Genomic DNA, 13,629 nt, shown 5'->3' with positions numbered 1-13,629 from the left:
TTATTACTCAAGGCATGTTTATGTATTTTGGGCCTGAAATGAATGGGCCCTTCTTAAATACGACATCTGTGTATTTTAAAGCAAGCTAAACCTTTCTGTGGGGATTATGCTAAATTGACACCCACAGAGATTACAGTCTCCTCTTTTCATGTGGAGAGGATGTCACCCCACGTGTTTGTTTTTGTATGTGAGCATAACCCATGCTCCTGCAGTGCCTAAAATAGGTGGTTTTCTGGGGTTGATTGAAGGATAACATAGCCTGTGTTGCTGGAACTCCAGGTCTCCTGGCATTTTCACGCATGGCTCACATCTAGGCAGTCATGGACACCTGTGTGTGCTATGTGCTGTACCTGCCTGTGGCCCTGTTACCATCATCTGTGGCTGTAGGTAGCCCTTAGTTACACCCACACCTGGATGGAGTGCCACACTCTGACTTGGTGATCCTTGTGGGTCCCCTCCAGCTCAGAATCTTTTAGGACTTGACATAAAGAGCTGGCACAGTGCTATGTTACTTCACCAGAACCCACAAAGCCTTTTGATAAGACAGAGCAAAGCAAAAGGAGGTATGTGCTGCCCCTGATGCTAAAGGGTTTGTCATGGAACAAAATGTCTCTTTCCTCTAGGTGGCTGACATTTTCTTTTTAAAATGCTTTATGTTTGAAAAGATGCTTTCTGTTTCCAACAAATTGTGGGTTTTAAAAACTGCTTGAGGTGAATAATTTTTTTCGCTAGGAAAATTTTTGAGATGTGTTCTGATGTTTCAAATTTCCAGGGCAGAAAAACTTGTGGTTCTAACATTTGAATTATGATTTTGTTCTGTTTGGTCATGTCCCTATTCTGTAGGTCTGTATACACAGGTATGTAAACAGAGTGGTCACCAGTAGAATAGCACAGAGGAGCAGGAACTCCATAGTTTACCGTGTGAAATCCCAGTCCCTAAGACCCCTCTTTATTTTATGTAACACAGCATTACCTGAAAAATAGAAGCAGGCATTAGATAAAGCTGTGATGAAGATGAACAGTCCATGTGAGAGTGCCTTTTGGAGATTAAGTTTTGGCATTTCCAATGCTCATATTTGCCTTTTTCTTAAGTCATAAACCTGGATCTTCTACTAAATTAAATATGTAATGAGAAAGTTGCTTACAAGCTTGTTGCTGATTTGAAGTAGTGGCTTTGTGAGTGTACTTTTGATCCTTTCTATGAGGCCTTTCAAGTACTGTCTGACAGGCAAACAGATAGTGCAAGCATATTTTTAAGAAGCAGATGCTCAGGTGTGCTCTGGTCAGGTAGAGGCAGTGAAATTAATTGGTGCATGTAGTTCTTCATGCCACATTCATTGTAAGATGTATTACCTTCTCTTCTTTTTATTGTTGATGTATTCTCTTGAGAAAAAAGGTCTTCTGGCATTATTAATCTCCTGGCTAAATCAAGAGCCTCGTTAAAACCAAGTGTTTCCCCACCACCAGACTCTGTTTAACTAAGTAGCTCATGGGAGAGGTTTATTCCCCTTTTATAGTGTGTTCAAGTGAGACAAAGGATTTGTGTGGCCAAGGACTAAGTGGAAAAGGCCAAGAAAGTCTTTCTATTATTGTGCCCCTCTGTAAACCAAAACCCCAATTGGTATATAAAATATTTCCCTTCTTGAATTCCAGTAAATCACAAAGTTTTTTCCCCAGTTTTCCTTTACCTCAGCACAGGGAATTTTACTTTCAAAGTAGAAAATGTTATTTATATATTTCTGTGCTTTCCTTCCCTTTCCTTTAATGCTTTTCCAGGGATTACAGAATAAGCAAACTCTACAAAAGTAGTTTGAGAAGGTTTAAAGTGCATTAAACTTCCCCTCATTTATGAAGGAGAGGTGATTGAAGTGAAACATTGATGGTTTTGGAGTTTACTCTTTCAGGGTTGATAATGAGATTTAAAATAAGGGTAAGTAAATGCTCCTTAATTAGGCACCTGTTATGTTTCCTCGTGATCAGTGCTCTAAGGGAAAAAAATGCCAAGTGGCAGTGACATTTTATACAATTTTGCAAAGAATATTTGTGCTCACCCCTTGCTTAAGAAATACAATGAGGCTGGCTTTAGTTTGCTAATAGATATTTTAAAGTCAGTTTGGGAAAAGTTATTCCATGAGGTAAAGATCCTGTTTGAAGTGGAAGCTGTTCATCTGAAGAAACATCCGTCACAAGACAAGAAAAGAATGATTTCTTTGTGACTGGGAAATCAATGAGACATCTGTTTTAATGTACAGGCCAGAAATAATGCAGTGAGTTCAAAAGGGAATCATAAAGAAGGCTGCTTTTTGTCTCTCCAGAGTCTGTAGGGTAGGATTCAGCACAGTGTTTTGCATTAGCAGGACTTCTTGAGTTTGTGTCCTTAACTAAGTGGTTGAGGTAGCCCTTTTGAGGACTCTGATGTTTAGGGCTATATGAGCTACTGGGGATTTGTGTTTACTGACCTCATAAAAGAACTTCATTTGGGCCTTGATTGTGTCCCTGTTTCCCAGACACAGATGGCTCAAACGGCTGATCCTGCCCCGTTCCTGGTGGGGAGCAGGAGCTGGAGGCTGTGCAGTCTCTGGGATGCTTGGCAGGAGGTCGAAGCACTGACTCACCATGGGCTTGCTCTTCCTGGAAACACCGTGCCTGGGCTGCAGGCTCCCCATTTGGAGGGGTGGTAGGACATGTGCAGACACCACTGCACGTGGTATGATTGTGTCCATTTGTCCTGCTTGCTTCCATTCTCTCCTCTGGAGCCCCTGTAAAATTTGTTGGGTCCCTGTCACCGGTCTTTCAAGTGCACATGCAGTGAATTCAGGTTTTCCCTTGCAGGCTCTTCTTTGCAGTCTCTTTAGCTTCCCTGAATAGTAATGGTGTGGGAAGCAGCCAAAAAAGGGTTACAACCACTACACATCTGCTTAGGCTGGAAGGACCCTCCCCACAAAACCCAGATGCCCTGAATGAGACCTAACCCCTTACTTGTGAGGTTTTTTGAGGACGAGAAGAAACGAAACACTGAGGACTCAATTACCCCAAGGCAGGTTGGATTGGTAGTGTTTTATAGTTCCTTGGTGTGCACACACTGTAAGATATGAGACCAAGAGGAACCCCCAGGCATTAGGTAATGGGCTTGTTAGAGCCTCACTGGTATCTGTAGTGTGGAGTCTCCTTATGCCAAAATCGGGCTTGCAGATGTCTGTTTCCAAAGGGAGGAGAGAATAGCAAGAGGATATGCAGCTCTGGCAATGTTTGAAATCTGAGACCAGTGGTCACCCTGGAAACAGCATGTTGAAAGTCTGAAAAACCTCCTGGCAGCGCGTGGGTGGAGTAAAAACAGTCCTTGGGTTTGTGTGTGCAATTCCAACAAGTTGTGCTCGGCAGGAGGGAAAACAGCTACTGAGGGGACACACGCATACGTTCTCTGGGGAGCCATCCTATCACCCCTTCACATAGAAAGCTGCTAAAAATGATGATGTTCAGGACATGCTTTCCCTTGGGAAGTGTCAGTGAAATGAATGCATTTTTGTTTCTGTCAGCACAGTCCCATGGAAAATAGTCTGTGGAGAGATGCACAGAACAATAAAATAAAATAGTCAAAGGTGGGAGAGCTGCGCCCTACCAAGGGCAGCAAAAAAGCCATGCTGTTCCCACTGAATAAGATGTTTGCCTTGCAAATTCCAGCCTGGCTGGTGACAGAACAGGGTCCCAAACCTCCTCATTCCCTGATGTCATGTGTGGAGGAACGAGGCAATCTGGCATTCGTGGGTTGGCTGTGGATTGATGCAGAGCCATGGAGTCTCCCCGTGCGCGGGAGCGGCACAGCCGTTCCTCACGCACGCACAGCTCAGCGGCCTGGCTGCTGCTCCCCACGGGACAGCTGGTGGTGACACTTCCCTGGTGTGCTCTTCGGGCTCCAGTCAGATGGATTCAGTGGTTTCCTGAGCTAGCAATGGGTGTCTTGATGTCTGACAGCTCATGAAAGACTTTCCTTCTATGAATTGGTCAAATTAAGTCTTTTAACAATGTGAATTTTGACATCCACAATGCTGTCTGACAATGATTCCCAATTTTAAGCAGATGATGCTTTGAAATAAAGCCTTCCTTTATTTACTTTGACATTACCACCTGGAAACTTCTTTTGATGCTTTTATTTCCTGTATCATTTGGTATATTGAAGTCTTTGCTCATATCCTCCTTCTCACTCACTAAGTAAAGAGTCCTAGTCTTTCAAAGAATTTTTTTTACAGAAGTTGCTTCATGATTTTTGTCATCCTCATTTGTCTTTTTGTGTGCCTTTTCTAGCTATGGTATATCCATTTTGTGATGGTGGGATGAAAACCATATTCAGTATTCAGCAGATAGGTGCACATAGGCTAATGCAATTGTTTTGATGTCTACTCCTTACCTGAAAGATTCTGGCATTTGATTTGCTTTTTTGATGACTATGGGGCAGTCAGGTAAATGGAATTACCTAGTGTGATACTAAAATCTTGTCTCTAAGGGGCAAGAGTGAAGTCTACATTAGGATTTGTTTAGTGTATACACATTTATTTACACTGAACTTCATTTGCCATTCTGCCTCTGGTGATACACTTCCTGAACATTCAAAATTACCAGATCCATTTGATCTCCTCTGTTCCACACTTATCGAATCCTTCCAGGAGCTGCATCAGCATAGTGATGTGACTTCCCTCTACAAAAGCTGCATGGAGTCTTCCCAACACATTGGGTTTATTCCTGTGCCTCCCTAATTATATACCCTGGAATAATGGTTACCAATTTACATGTGGTTCTGTGCAAAGGAAGTTCCCCAGCATTAAAATGTAGTGACTTCCCAGGACTGGTAACAGGAAGCTCTATGGGAATCACACTATTCAAAGGAAGCTGCTGAATTTCTGTGTGTGTAAAGTCAGTCATATTTTCCCACTTTTTTAGTCTTCATTCACCATTGCTACTAGATGGGGTGTGGGTGGACCTTACCGTAATTTTCCTATTTTTGTTGTATTGATGAGCAGCTTTGCTGGAGCAAGCAATGAAGATTGCAGTCCTGCATGTGTTACTTGTCAATACATCCCATGAAGTGTTTCTTTTCCTTCTCTTTAGGCTTTAACAGAAACAAAGATTGGAAATGAGGCGGAAATATTAGCTGAAAAATGCAAGTCTTGAGCGGGGATTTAAGTCTTGCAGAATGAGCTTGCAATTTCTGATGTTCACTGGGTTGTTTCCTGCAGGGACTTACTAAAGAAACACAAAAAACATACCCCTCTACAAAATTAAAGCCAGTTACTGTTTCTTGTTTCACTGTTTGATTAAAAAGAAATCAAACAGTGATGATGATTAAAAAGTAGCATCTTGCCTTGATTTGCCATCTTTTTGGAAAAAAAGGATTTTTCCCAAAAAACCCACAGAATTTCCCCAGGCTTGTGAACTCCCTTAAAGCATAATCTTTATTTGGCTTTGCTTTTTCCACAGACCTGGATAAAATATAGACTACACTAAGAAGAGTCTGTTTATTTGGTACCTCAGAGACTTCTTTGACATGTGTGAAAATGACCTCTGTGCCAAGGATGCACAAGCCTATGTGGAGATGAAATAAACAGGGAGAAAAAGTAATCTGAGTGCTTTAAACCAGTGAGAAAAAATGATGTGCACAGGAACATTAGCACTGTGTTTGATATATCAGCTTGTGCTCTGAACATTGCAGAATAGGTTCAGTGCAATTAATTTTCCTGCTATTTGTCCTTTATTTCTTAGTGAATCTGCCAGCTAGGAAAGGCAGAATAAATCTGATATTAAATTTACAATGCATGGAAAACACTCCCTTTCACACTTTGTGGAACTATATATATCAAGAGTTTATTTTATTTATGCATGCAACTAATTCCACTGAATTCCAAGTACCTTATGTGAGTAAATATATGTATGTATATATATATATATATATATATATAGGCACATTTGCAAAATCAAGACTTAAGGGCTAACTTTGTTCTGTGGAACCTAATATTTTTGTATCTGTCCTGTTTGTGTTGTTTCTTTTTGTTTAACAAATCATAATCTGTTATTTATATTCTGTGAAGGACTGTATTTGCATTCCCCCACAGCACATTTTATTGACTGTAGTGATTGTTTTAAGGAAAGTGTGTGTTCCCTTATTTTTCTATGGAATATGGCTTAGCTGGAGCATCTGGTTTCAAGTGAAGTATTTTCCTACCTACTTTTCCATCTGAGCTGACCAAGGTGTAATAAAGTTAAAAGCTGGGCTCAATAATAAAATGGGTCAAAGCCTTGAAGAGGACAAAAGCTGTGACTTTTGACCATGTAGTCCTTTGTTTAGTTGGCAAAATGTATCTGAAAACCTTCAATCTGAGGTGAACCTGAAGTAGTTTTGGGTACAGGTTTGGGTGACTTTGATTAGATGTCAGTAACTGTCTCTAAGCCAGTGGATTTTGATCCCTGCTCAAAACAGGAGTGATTTATCTACAGCTAGTTCAAACATGGTACTTCTCCATGCACTGTATTTTGCTTGACAAAGAAAACCCCATGGGAAAAAGATAAACTTTAGCTTGACTTTTCTCAGGGTTTCTTGTCAGAGACCTCAGAAAGGAATTCTTTCTGCAGAAATGTTCTCACCTGCCTCCCTAATTTACAGGGTTAATAGGATGTGTGAGCTCTGTGGAGAGTATGAGATCTTCATATTTGCTGATGGAACGTTTCACTAGGATTGCAGTGGCATCCTTTTTTATATGATAAACTTAGAACTCTTTATTCAATAAGAAAGTTTTGCAGAACCAAGCAGCAGTAAAACTAGTGGGATTCTGCTGAATTTTTTTTTGCATTCAAATTTAGAAAAAAGGTAGAAAAAGATCCCACTCTAACTGTAAAAACAAACAAAGGCATTAAAGCAATTTACAGTAAGATTCACTTTCTGGATTATCATTCTAGGCCTTTAGAATCATTAAGCATACTTTACAGTAAGAAAATCAATTTTCTGATATAATCTGTGCAAGGGTATGCAGCCTCCTGGTTTTGAAACCTGAAAGTTTTGGTTGAACACCTACAGAAGCAGAGAATCACAGAATGCTGGTGTTGGAAGGGCTCTTTAAAGATCATCCAGTCCAACCTCCTCGCTGTGGGAAGGAACACCTTTCCCTCCATCAGGATGTTCAAGGTTGCTCCTTGAACATTTCCAGTGGTGGGACATCCACAACTTCTCTGAGCTATCAGTTCCAGGGTCTCAACACCCTCACAATAAAGAATTTCTTCCTTACATTGAATGTAAATCTACCTTCTTCTAGTTTAAAACCACTACCCCTTGTCCTGTCATAACAGAGCCTCCCCATCTTTCTTGAAAGGCTGCAATAGCAGGCTCCTCTCTACTCATATCCAAACTTTCCATGCTGTTTACAATCTTTCCTTCTGTGGGAGGAGCTGCTTTCCCTGCTCCAGACTTTGCTGTCAGAAACGCCAGGTACACCATGGATGTGGTGCCACCTGCTCCACAAACACCAGGAAAGGGACAAGGTGCATTACCCTCCACAAGCTGTTGGATGCCACAACATGGCAGCACTTTCCAAGCTCCCAAATGGACCCTGGTATAGGGGTTCATTTTCAACCCATGTGTTTATTTGTAGGAGTGGAGCCTCTTAAGGAGCTTTATTGTGGCTGCTTCTGGCCTTTGTTGGATGGAAAAGCATTTGCAACAAATGAAGTTTTACTCTTCGAAAACATACATTTTGCCATCTTCAGTCTATACTGTTTTTGCATTGCACACTGCTCTGACTCTATAGGGAAGAGGTCTTTCAGTTGGTGGAAAAAATATTAATAAATGAATGATTTATAAATAAACAAATGGAGACTGCCTGAAGAGGAGTGAAGTTGTTTAAATTAGTAGATCACCAGAGTAGCAGAATTGTTTCTGGGAATAACCCCCTATTACAAAACACTTAACTTTTTCCACATTTCAACTTCTGGGTACAATTGTCCTTTAACACAAATTTGAGTCCAGAATACAGCGTGAACTCATGTGGCTTCATCTAAAGTGCTGTGGAATTCAATTGCTTCATGATTTTTCTTTTTTCAAATTGTTATTTCTTACCATGTGGGCACTATAGAATACATTTCAAATTTATTTATTCAAACTGAAATAAAAAAGTGGAAAATTCCTCCCAGCAGAGACTAGCACTGGGGCTCCACAGAAAAAGTCTTGATCATGTTGAATTAATGTCTTATGGATTTTTAAAAAAATTAATTCAGGTGGCTGACCTAGTATAAATGTAATTCTGGCTGAAGTTAGACACTTTGAAAGATTAGTGATTATATAGTCGAGCCTGCAGGTCTTAGGGAAAATTCTTGGCATGAAATGCAGAAAAACAGCTTTATAGATTACATGTCTCCTTTACACATACTGTACCACATAAGAAAAATCAATTCTGTACCTATTAATTTGGCCTGAGGTAGGCCTCAGTTTGGCAGCTTAGCCCATCTAATTTGCCAGCTTTACAACATGCTGGGTTTAGTTATTTTCTCAGTGGTGAGAATGCCTATTTATTAGGAGGAATAGAAAAGTACTGGGCTAGAACAGACTTTCTATGTCCATTGCCTCTTGTAATAAATTATTAACAACTTTGGGCTTATGGTCAGGGCACTGTTTCTCTGTTTTAAAAAAAATACTTTTAATTTACAGCTAAGAGATATTAGTAATTATTTATACCTTTTGCTGTTATGCTGATCTTGTCTGGCAGTGTAAGTAACTTTTATCAGTACCTGCATTTGGTGTTCCCTTCTCTTTGTTACAGATAGCATTATATCTGCTTTCAACCTCCTTTTTGTAGGGTGTATAAGTCAAATTGGTTTAGCTTAATCCATTTTAGGAATCCCCACCTGTTCCAGTTTGTTTGACTGGGTCTGTATGATATTACAGAGGTAGTTTCATTGAAGTGTTTTATAATGAAATCTGTATTTCTGCTGAATAGGAAAATAATTTTGTCTCCATATATATCAGGACCACATTTTTCTTTTACAGTGACATCATAGGTGTGGTTCTTGCTCTTCCTGTTACTGATTGACTCATTGTTTTTTCTGCTCCTCATCAAACTAGTGAAATCCCAGACTATGACAAAAAAATCTTGGAGATTTCTTGCTCCCTGACATTATGCTTGGCACTGCTGAATGCTGACTGATTTCCAGAGCTCCATGCCTCAAGGTCATCTGGTTCTTCTCAATGTCCAGACAGAGAAAAACTAAGAAATTCCTTCCCCTTGTGCCCCAACCCCAAAACAGTGCCATCACCTTCAGGGGTGGGCACCTTGGGGACCTGTCCTTACTGCCAGTGGCAGCTTCCTGCAGCATGCCAGGACACACCTTACCTATGGAAATATGGACATTGCAGGTGGGGCACAGGTCGGTTTGTAGGTAACCCACTCTGTGACACTCTGCTCTCTTGATTCTGATTAGGAATTTTAAGTCAGGGGCATGAGCAAAAATATATAGTTTCTTGAAGAAATCCAAGGAAACCTCCCCCCTCAGACCAATTGTTTTACTGTCAGCACATTCTTCTCTGTTGTTGCTTTGTTACCATCTTGCCATCTTACAACATTGAATTGTTGAATTCAATTCCCATTTTCTACATCATAGTCTTTTCCCATATGACACTGTAGAAAGAACTTTAATGAAGTCCAGATATAGGAAAACTGGTTCATTTATCTTGTCTGAAAACCTATTATTCTGAAAAGTTCAACTCTTGGTAAACCCATCTTACTCTTTACCCCCAGTTTTCCACTTTCTTCTGTGCCTTTAATGTCCGTGTTGACTCCAAAGTGTATTTTAAAACTGTGGATGAAGATCTGCAGTTCAATGGCTTTTGATTATAAAAATTAATACTTCTCTTTTCTTATAGACAAAGTTTTGTGTCTGGTATTTGCCAAAATGGTAGATTTAGTATGCCCTGTTTTGAATTAGTTGGCAAATAGAACAAAATGGCAAATAACCACAGAATCTCAAAGCAGAAGAATCCTGCTCCAGTGCAGAAACCACAAATAGACAAGTGAATTCTGGTCTTAGGAGGGGACTTAGAGTGGCTCACAACATTGAGTATTCCTATAATTATCCATATGCAGACGTATTAAATTGAGGCTTAACAACTCTCTAATTCTGTGCAAACCTTATATGATAAACAAAATAAAGAGTGAATAGGAAGACATTGTTTGTGGAGCATGGGAGATGACATCCTTCAGCAGACTTCCTGCTGATACCAATGAAGTTGAGTGTGACACAGCTCAGAAAGCACTCATCAACCCTGAGGGACTGTTATCTGCGTGGCCAGGAGATCTGTGTGTCCTCTTGTACATTCCTTTAACATTCCCATTCCCTTTGAACCCATTAGCCTTTTCCAACCAAACTTGGAAAGGCAGTAGTAATCAGAAAGATTTTGCAACTCTTGAAGAGATGGAGGAGAGAGAAATGTTAACTTTAACACTTAGAGAGAGGCCAGAGTATGAGCACTGGTAGCATAGGCAAAGATGTCTTGAATCCCCAGCACTGGCAAGAGTTTCAAGAGGACCTTGAATCCAAACAAGGAGGAACTAGAAGTGAGCTCATGTCTCATTAATCTTGTTTAGAACTGCTGACAGGGCCTGACTTTTGCTTTTAGCTTTGGGCATTCCCTGTCCTGTACAGAAGCCTCCTGTCAAGTGACCATGTTTGAGAAAGACCCTATTCAGAGTCATGGGATTGCAGGCTTTTGCTCAGTAAATGTCCCAAGTTTTTCTGACATGGCTGAGAGCAACAGCTCTGATGGGAGCTGAGCTGTGCTTAAAAAAAGAAGATCCTCTTATGGTTTCCACATCTGTCTTTGGCATGGGCCAGATAATTCAGCTAGTTAATTCTGCTGTTTTTCCATGTGCAGCTATGTGCTAGAACACCTGTCTGAGGGATGAAATAATGAATATCTTTGTCCTTATCAACTGCCTGGGTTTCCTCTGTGCTTTAGTGATCATACTGACAACAGATTATGGGGTCAAATTTTCTGATTTTTTCTGCTTCGGGATTAGAATATGCGAGACATTTAGGAAAAAAATAGCTTTACTTCATTGTAATCTAAAGATAGGGTTTTTCCTTTCTTATTCTTCCTGAAGATGGATGGATTTCCCACTTCTGTTTTCTCTGTAAATGACACTTATCATTGAGTATTTAATATCTTCTTTTCCTACCTAGCATGTCATAATCCGTGTTATCAGACATATGTCAGGAGTGTGGGTTGGTCAAAGAGGCCAGATATCAGTAAGTTTCTTATCTTCCTTCTCATTTCTTTTTCTTCATTTGTTTTTTGCTTACATTCTTCCTTTTTGCAGTCAAAAACTCTGCAATAACTGTGATTTGTGCCTGAGAGAACTCTGCCATTGCCTTTGAACAAGTCTGTAGATCTGTAGTTGTGATTGGAAGAAGGAAAGTAAAGGAGTTAAAGGATTGGGTTAACCAGGGGGATGCTTGGAGAATGGGTTTGGAGAAATGGCCTGAGGAAATGGGATTGAATTCATTACTTTCAAGCTCAGTACAGTAGTATTTGCTATTATAAATCTGGGGTAGTATAGTTAAGCAAGAGCTAGACAAACAGGAAAAAAAAAGAACAGCTCTTGCTGAAAAGTATCTCAGGATTGTTTTGTGTCACGATTTGAATAGAAAGTTGTGATTGCCATGTTCTTTCAATAAAAAGATGTACTTTGATTTGTAAACTGGATTTTGCCTGCAAGATGTGTGAAGAAAGTTTCTGCTCTGTTTCAGAATGGGTAGGATGCAGCTGGAGTACAGAGTCTGGCTTGGGGCATTTGAAATAAACAAAAATTACAGGGGTGCAGAAAAATATAAGAAATGTTTTTAAAATGGCTGAACTAAGAGAAATACTATAATATAGGAACAAAAACAACAAAAAAAAAAAGGTCCAAATACTGGAGTTACTTAGCTTAAGGAAATGGAGACTGAGGGGAGTTGGGATTACAGTTTCCAAGTGTTAATTGACTAGTGCAAAAGAAAAAGGAGTACCTCTTTCTCCAGATCTCTGGTGAATAAGGGTGATCTTCAAAGGTTTTAAAACTGCAGCAAAAAGGTGCAGGACAGATACAAGAAAAAACTTCTTGCAGAAAGGACAGTGGAGTACTAGAGGTATTTGGCTAGGGAGCTCAAGGCTGAAGTCTGGAGCAAGAAAGCTCAGACAAACACGAGAAAGGAATGGCAGTGAGAGGGTCCTGGGGACAGAAAGTGAATCTGATTATCTCCTGAGGTCCCTTTTGGGACTGTTTTCTCAGCCATTGTGGTTTTCCTGTCTTATAAATCATGACTAGCTCTTAATATAGCCCTCTATTACTGCACTGATGTTTCTATTGCTGGAGTTAAATGGGTATCTTAAGAAGACAGCTAGTTTAGTTAAATATGCCTCCAAGTCTGGCTTGAAAGTTGTTGGAGCTCACAGAAGGAGTATGGTCTTGAAAAACATGGTGTGGGCCACATGGGTGCAAAATACATTTTGATGCTGAAGCACGTAACAGCTGTGTGGCATCTCCTGACTGATCTGCTCGTGACCTGCAGTGCTTGTGGCTTAGTTACAGACCAGGATGTGGTTCTTGCCTATTTGATCATCTGAAGAAAGACCCAGGGAATACCATTCCTGCTTCCCCAGAGACTGCAAGCAGTATTTGAGGGCTCACAAAACTTTGATTGCTAAACAAGAGAGTTGACTGAAGAAACCTCTAATGTTTGCCTTTTAGTGTGGGATTTCTGACTAGCTCAACATTTAATAACAACAGTCAGGAAAAAAAAAGTTCCTTCTCCAGATATGAGGATATTGCAAAAACCAGCATAATCTTGCTTTGACCTTAACATACAAAGGAATTTTCTCTTTCTGTTCTGTCTCAATTAGATGTGCATTTATTGTGTATTAATGTCCTTTATTTTAAGTCATCAGGCATAATTGCTCATATAGCTGCTGTCTGATGAGCATGTGGCTACAAATCAGCATTTATTAACAGAATCAATAAATGATGCAGAACAGCTACATGACTGTGGTGAGAATTGCCATTGTCCTGTGTGCAAACAAAAGTTTCTGGGCTTGAGTCAGCTCTAACTTGCCCTGGCACAGGCAATACTGATTTCAGGTCACAAAACGAAGTTGAAAGGGGATAGACAGAACAACACTGCATGCTTCTGAATATGAGTAACTTTTCAGAGCTCACATGCCATCTCACAGTGTACAGTTTTTGGGAGCGAGAGAGTGTTAGTGGATGGCTTGTTTACATGGGTTTTAAAGGAAAAGCATCTATTTATAGCAGCCTCACTATAAACTCTGGAGAATCTTGGCTGTAGCAATCAGCCAGACCCAACAGTGAGTTGCCAGATAGTAGTAGACCAATTTCACAAAGCTGGCTAGTAGAAGAATGATCCTTTCCATCTTTCTGTTTGCCACACATGCACTAAAACACGTTATTTTTCTTTTAGCTCTGTACTTTTTTCTTTGTCCTTCCTGAGTGATTTCTGTGCTGAGGGACATTGCAGGCACTGCCAGCACTTCTGTGAGTTATTTGCTTCCTGTTGTTCATCTTGTCATGGAGCAAGCACATCTGGAGGAACATGCTGGGA

Source organism: Serinus canaria, chromosome 2, assembly GCF_022539315.1.
Source record: "Serinus canaria isolate serCan28SL12 chromosome 2, serCan2020, whole genome shotgun sequence".
Lineage (NCBI taxonomy): Eukaryota > Metazoa > Chordata > Aves > Passeriformes > Fringillidae > Serinus > Serinus canaria.
The sequence above is the reverse complement of the archived record's forward strand: the minus strand, read 5'-3'. Positions refer to the sequence as shown.